Source organism: Pan troglodytes, chromosome 10, assembly GCF_028858775.2.
Source record: "Pan troglodytes isolate AG18354 chromosome 10, NHGRI_mPanTro3-v2.0_pri, whole genome shotgun sequence".
Lineage (NCBI taxonomy): Eukaryota > Metazoa > Chordata > Mammalia > Primates > Hominidae > Pan > Pan troglodytes.
The window spans coordinates 127,117,929-127,125,101 of NC_072408.2; positions in this window are offsets into that span (position 1 = coordinate 127,117,929).

A 7,173-nucleotide genomic window follows, 5' to 3' on the forward strand; every position below is an offset into this window, starting at 1 on the left:
AGGGATAAAGGAATCTTTCAAAAATAGCACAGCAGCTGGGCGTGGTGGCTCAAGCCTGTAATCTCAGCACTTTGGGAGGCCAAAGCGGTCGGATCACGAGATCATGAGATTGAGACCATCCTGGCTAACACGGTGAAACCCCGTCTCTATTAAAAATACAAAAAAATGGGCCAGGCACAGTGGCTCACTTCTGTAATCCCAGCACTTTGGGAGGCCAAGACAGGCAGATCACGAGGTCAGGAGATCGAGACCATCCTGGCTAACACGATGAAACCCCTTCCCTACTAAAAATACAAAAAAATTAGCTGGGTGTGGTGGCGGGTGCCTGTAGTCCCAGCTACTGGGGAGACTGAGGCAGGAGAATGGCGTGAACCTGGGAGGCGGAGCTTGCAGTGAGCCGAGATCTTGCCACTGCACTCCAGCTTGGGCGACAGAGCGAGACTCAAAAAACAAACAAAAACAAACAAACAAACAAAATTAGCCGGGCGTGGTGGCAGGCGCCTATAGTTCCAGCTACTTGGGAGGCTGAGGCAGGAGAATGGTGTGAACCCGGGAGGCGGAGCTTGCAGTGAGCTAACATCGCGCCACTGCACTCCAGCTTGGGCGACAGAGCAAGACTCCGTCTCAAAAAAAATAAAAATAAAAAATAAAAAATAAAAATAGCACACCAGGGCCAGGCACAGCGGCTCACGCCTGTAATCCCTGCACTTTGGGAGGCATAGGCGGGTGGATCACAAGGTCAGGAGATGGAGACCATCCTGGCCAACATGATGAAACCCCGTCTCTACTAAAAATACAAAAATTAGCCAGGCATGGTGGGATGTGCTTGTAGTCCCAGCTACTCAGGAGGCTGACGCAGGAGAATCGCTTGAACCAGGGAGGCGGAGGTTGCAGTGAGCCGAGATTGTGCCACTGAACGGCCTGGGTGAAAGAGAAAGACTCTGTCTCAAAAACAAAACAAAACAAAACAAAAAAACCACACTAGGTATGTGGATTGTATGTTTATATATTTAATTATATATATATATTTTTTTGAGACGGAGTCTCGCTCTTTCTCTTTTGCCCAGGCTGGAGTGCAGTGGCGCAATCTTGGCTCACTGCAAGCTCTGCCTCCTGGGTTCATGCCATTCTCCTGCCTCAGCCTCCCAAGTAGCTGGGACTATGGGTGCCAGCCATCACTCCCAGCTAACTTTTTTGTATTTTTAATAGAGACGGGGTTTCGCTGTGTTAGCCAGGATGGTCTTGATCTCCTGACCTCGTGATCCACCCGCCTCAGCCTCCCAAAGTGTACCTGTTTGTCTTTTTTAAAAAAGATTGCAAATGAGGCTCGGTGGGAGGCCGAGGTGGGCAGATCACCTGAGGTCAGGAGTTCCAGACTAGCCTGGCCAACATGGTGAAAACTGTCTCTACTAAAAATACAAAAATTAGCCGGGCGTGGTGGCCAGTGCCTGTAACCCCAGCTACTCGGGAGGCTGAGGCTGAAGAATCGCTTGAGCAGAGGAGGCAGAGGCTGCAGTGAGCCAAGGTCATGCCACTGCACTCTGGCCCGGGCGATAGAGCAAGACTCCGTCTCAAAAAAAAAATTATATAGACACATATATATACATAAAATAATAATAATAGGCCCGGCGCGGTGGCTTATGTGAGTCTGTAATCCCAGCACTTTGGAGGGCCGAGGCGGGTGGATCACCCGACGTCAGGAGTTCGAAACCAGCCAGCCTGACCAACATGGTGAAACCCTGCCTCTACTAAAAATACAGAATTAGCTGGGCATGGTAGCCGGCGCCTGTAATCCCAGCTACTTGGGAGGCTGAGGCAGGAGAATCGCTTGAACCTGGGAGGCGGAGGTTGCAGTGAGCTGAGATAGCGTCATTGCACTCCAGCCTGGGCAACAAGAGCAAAACTCCGTCTCAAAAAATAAAATAAAATAAAAATAATAGTAATAAAAAGTAAAAAAATAGAAAAAGATTACAAATCAAGGCTTGCTTAATGTAATAAAGACTTTCTCAAGAAAAATTAAAGTGCATTATCCTTTCCTCTCCTTCCCCTTAGGAAAATAGTATTTATCGAACATTTACTATACAACAAGCACTTAGGAAGCATTTACACAACATATTTGGACACTTAATTCCCACAACCCTATGATAAGAGCACTATTATTTCGGGTAACCTGCCCAAGGTCACCAAGAGGGTGACTAGGCCAGGAATGAAGGCCAGTCTGTCCAGTTCTGAGTTCGCTCTCGGACTTTCTGCTGTAGAAACCCGGTGGGGTAACAGCAGCTGTACCTGCGGAAGAAGGACAAAGCTCAAGAAACTTCCAGAAGTGACCCAGGCTGGGTTCTGAAAGATAAACATGCCTTCACCAGGTAGGAAAAGGGAGGAAACCACTCATGCAAAAAGCATGGCTGTTACACCACCAAATCTCTTCGGGTTTTTTTTTCCCTTCAATGTGGGGGTGGAAATTTAAGTGTAGATTTGGGGCGCCTCAGAGGCCTGTGGCTCGCCCAACATCCCCTTGCCTCTCTGCTTGGCCACCTCTCCTCTCAGCTCCCCTTTGTTCCCTGCACCCCACTTTCCCTACCCCCTAATCCGTCCCCGGGATAAAAGCAATGCAGGCGATGCCCACAGGAAACCGGCAGGAGGAGCTGGGTGACAGGGAAGAGCGACCCGGAGAGTTACATCCACGTGAGTTCGCCCTCTTTTCACACTCTAGCGCCCATTCTGTCCTTCCTGCTGGATTCTGGCTCAGGAGAAGAGCGCCGCCAGGACCCCAGGAAGCTGCAGACAGGTGCCGCTGCCACCTCCACCTCACGCGGACGCCACCTAGTGTGACCATTACCAGCCACTGCGCCTGCGCAGACTCGGGTTTCCTGTGCGCGCCAGAGGGGCGGGGCCTGGGCCGGGAAGGGGCAGAAGTAGACCGGGGGCTGGGCCGCCATTCACCAATAGAAAAGAGAGATCGAGAGCCACGTGCTCATAAAATATCCAATCACAATCACATCCTGTGGCGGTGGATTGGGGGGCGTGGACTAGAGGTTGATCGGGTTGGGCACACAGCATCACGTGACACGAAAAGGTAAATAAGGCCACGTGGCTTTTTCTCCTTGGCTTCGGCGAAACATTACGTCACACTACCGTCTCTGAACAATTATTTAATGAACTTATGTGATGCGCTAGACAATGTGAAGACAATGCGGTTGCTAGAAATTGTAATCTCTCCATCAAATTACTCTGTCCAGCTTATTTCCTTGTTTCTTCATTCAAATCATCCTAGACATTCAACTAGTTTTCCGTATCCTACTTTCATACAAATGCTCATTTAAAGATTATTAAGGGAATTTATTATCTCTTTCCCAAGCCTTGATAATGAAAAAGAGGTAGGTTATTTTGTTGTTGGTTTTTTGTTTTCTTTTTTCTTTTTTTGAGACAGGGTCTCATTCTATCACCCAGGCCAGAGTGCAGTCTCACTGCAGCCTCAACCTTCTGGGCTCAGGTGATACTCCCATCTCAGCCTCCCGAGTAGCTGGGACTACAGCCATGCAACACCTTGCTGATTTTTTGTAGAGACGGGATTTCACCGTGTTGTCCAGGCTGGACTCAAGCAAGCCTCAGCTTCTCAAAGTGCTGGGATTTACAGGCCTGAGCTACCACGCCCGGCCCAAGAGATAGATTTTTACATCAGAGGATATCTTTAGAGCCTTTAGTAGCCCTGTGACTGCTCTCTCTCTCTCGTTTGTTCTGTCATCTAAATAAATAAATAAATAAGTAAGAAGAAGTAAGCACCATTTTCCTAAAAGCCCACTTTTCTTCCATCCAACAGGGACTTGCAATTTCTTTCCACTGAAGAAATATTTTTTATGGCCTTCACAGTTCGTTGAAGATTAAGGCCAGGTCTAACTTGATTTTGCATCCCTTGAAATTCTTCATAGCACAATATGCAAAGAAGGGTTCTTCGGTTTATGCTTGTTGAATTTGAATTTGAGAATAGTCCCATTCTTGCCTGCCAAAGAATTAAAAAGACTTAAAAAGAATTAATTTTAATTAAAAAGAATTAAAAAGATAACACTTCTCTGAATTATCTGGATTTGGGTTCCAAGGTCAGCTATGCCACCCAGGAATTAGTGACTTTTGGGAATCCATTGCATCTTTAAGCCAGTTTCCTCATCCATCAGATGTGGATATAACAGTACCTACAACTATAGAACTTCAAGGATGACAAGATAATTGTGCAAAAGACATGACACCGTCTGGAGCATACAGCATAATATATACAAGGATGCCAGTTGGAAGAGTAGGAAAGAAAGTCTCAGAGCAGACTGAATTGTAGACAGATACTAACACTAAATCATTGTCTTGTGGCCAGCCCCGAATACATTGTATCCTCAGCATTTTGTGTGGTGCCTGGCCCAGAGTAAGTGTTCAATAAATAATCATTGAATGGATGAATAAAATGAGGGACCGGGCATGGTGGCTCACGCCTGTAATCCCAGCACTTTGGGAGGCCAAGTCGGGCAGATCACGAGGTCAGGAGATCGAGAACATCCTGGCCAACATAGTGAAACCCTGTCTCTAAAATACAAAAAATTAGCTGGGCGTGGTGATGCGTGCCTATAGTCCCAGCTACTCAGGAGGCTGAGGCAGGGGAATCTCTTGAACCCGGGAGGCAGAGGTTACAGTGAGCCGAGATTGCGCCACTACACTCCAGCCTGGTGACAGAGTGAGAATCTGTCTCAAAAAAAAAATTATAAATAAATAAATAAATGAGGGAGAAATTATGCCAAAAGATAAGTCCACACACACTCCCTTCTTCAAATGGAAGGTCTTCTGTTGCCCACCACATACCCAGAAGTGGTGGCTGTTCTGTCAGTTTCCAGTGGTCTGAAACTGCTTAATGGTGCCTTTTGATAGTGGACAGAGTCTCACTGTGTCACCCAGGCTGGAGTGCAGTGGTGTTATCTTGGCTCACTGCAACCTCTTCCTCCCAGGTTCAAGTGATTCTTCTGTCTCAGCCTCCTGAGTAGCTGGGATTACAGGTGCACGCTACCATGCCCAGCTAAATTTTGTATTTTTTAGTAGAGATGAGGTTTTGCCATGTTGGCCAGGCTGGTCTCGAACTCCTGACCTGAGGTGATCTGCCCTCTTCGGCTTCCCAAAGTACTGGGATTACAGGCGTGAGCCACCATGCCTGGCCTCAACTTTGCTTTTCTGCTTCAGTTCCCTTCTCTGCCTCTCCCCACTTGCTCTGGTGAATTTCTTTTTTTTTTTCTTTCTTTCTTTGGCCGAGTATCACTCTGTCACCCACGCTGGAGTGCAGTGGTGTGATCTCAGCTCACTACAACCTCAGCCTCCCCGGTTTAAGCCATTCTCCTGCCTCAGCCTCCTGAGTAGTTGGGATTACAGGCCTGTGCCACCATCCTCGGCTAATTTTTGTATTTTTTAGTAGAGACAGGGTTTTGCCATGTTGGCCAGGCTGGTCTCAAACTCCTGGCCTGAAGTGATCTGCCCACCTAGACTTCTCAAAGTCCTGGGATTACAGGCGTGAGCCACTGTCCCTGGCTTAGTTCTGGTGAATTTCAATATAAATGTAGTCATAAATACTCATAGAGGAATTGGGCTGAAGTGACTTAGTGGTTAAAAGCTTGGGCACTGCCACCAGACAGACCTGGCCAAATCCTGATTTTGCCATTTGTGTGATCTTGGACAAATGACTTAACTTCTCTGAATTTTTAGTTCCACATCCATGAAATGGGAGCAAAAATATCAATATCACAGAGCTGGTTTGAACATTTAATGAGATGAGATGTGGAAAACTCCGAACAAGGAAGTATGCAGTAAGTGCTCCAGAAATGCAAGCTGTTATTGGTTTTTCGTTTTGTTTGGTTTTTTTTTTTTGTTTGGGTTTTGTGTGTGTGTTTGTTTGAGATAGTGTCTCTCTCTGTCACCCAGGCTGGAGTGCAGTGGCGTGATCACAGCTCACTGCAGCCTCCAACTCCTGGGCTCAGGGGATCCTTCCACTTCAGCCTCTCTAGTAGCTTGAAACAGGGTCTCACTCTTTCACCCAGGCTGGAGTGCAGTGGTGTGATCATAGCTCACTGCAGCCTCAAACTCCTGGGATCAAGAGATCCTCCTGCCTCAGCCTCTTGTGTAGCTACGATCATAGGCGCGTGCCACCATGCTCGGCTTGTTAATGTTTATTATATTTCATGACTACAGTGTCAAAATTAGCCTGTAGAGTGTGGTGAAGTCTTTTATTTAGAAAAGAAAGTCATGGCCGTGTGCGGTGGCTCACGCCTGTAATCCCAGCACTTTGGGAGGCCGAGGCGGGCGGATCACGAGGTCAGGAGATCGAGACCATCCTGGCTAACACGGTGAAACCCCGTCTCTACTAAAAATACAAAAAATTAGCTGGGCGTGGTGGCAGGAGCCTGTAAACCCAGCTACTCGGGAGGCTGAGGCAGGAGAATGGCGTGAACCTGGGAGGCGGAGCTTGCAGTGAGCCGAGATTGCAGCACTGCACTCCAGCCTGGGCGACAGAGCGAGACTCCATCTCAAAAAAAAAAAAAGAAAGTCATTGTAGAAAAATGGTTTAATACAGTTGAAAATGGAGGCAGAATCATGAGACGGGGGCAAGGTCTGGCTCAAACTAAAGCCTACCACTTCAGGCAGGGAAGGGCAGTGGTTCAGCATGTGTTTTCTGTTGTTAGACTTGCCGAGTTCAAATTCCTTCTCTGCTGCTTACTAGATGATAGCATTGGAAAAGTGACCTCTCCTATTGAGCCTCAGCTTAGGAAAATAAGATTTGCTAATAGCGCCAATACCTCACAGGGCTGTCAAGAGGATTTATGGACACACAGTCCTGGTACAGAGTAAATAATCAGTAGATGGTGATTGTTAATCATTACTCAGGTTTCAAGGTGCTTGCTTGCTTCCTGGAAGTGTCTTTCTAATTCAACTTAGCTTCCAAGGCTGGAAGAAATGATACTCACAAAAGACTAGGTAGAGTAGCCAGGCGCGGCGGCTCATGCATGTAATCCCAACACTTTGCGAGGCCGAGCCAGGCAGATCACTTAAGCTGAGGAGTTTGAGACCAGCCAGGGCAACATGGCGAAACTCTGTCTCTACAAAAAATACAAAAATTAGCCAGGCATGGTGGTGCATGCCTATGGTCCCAGC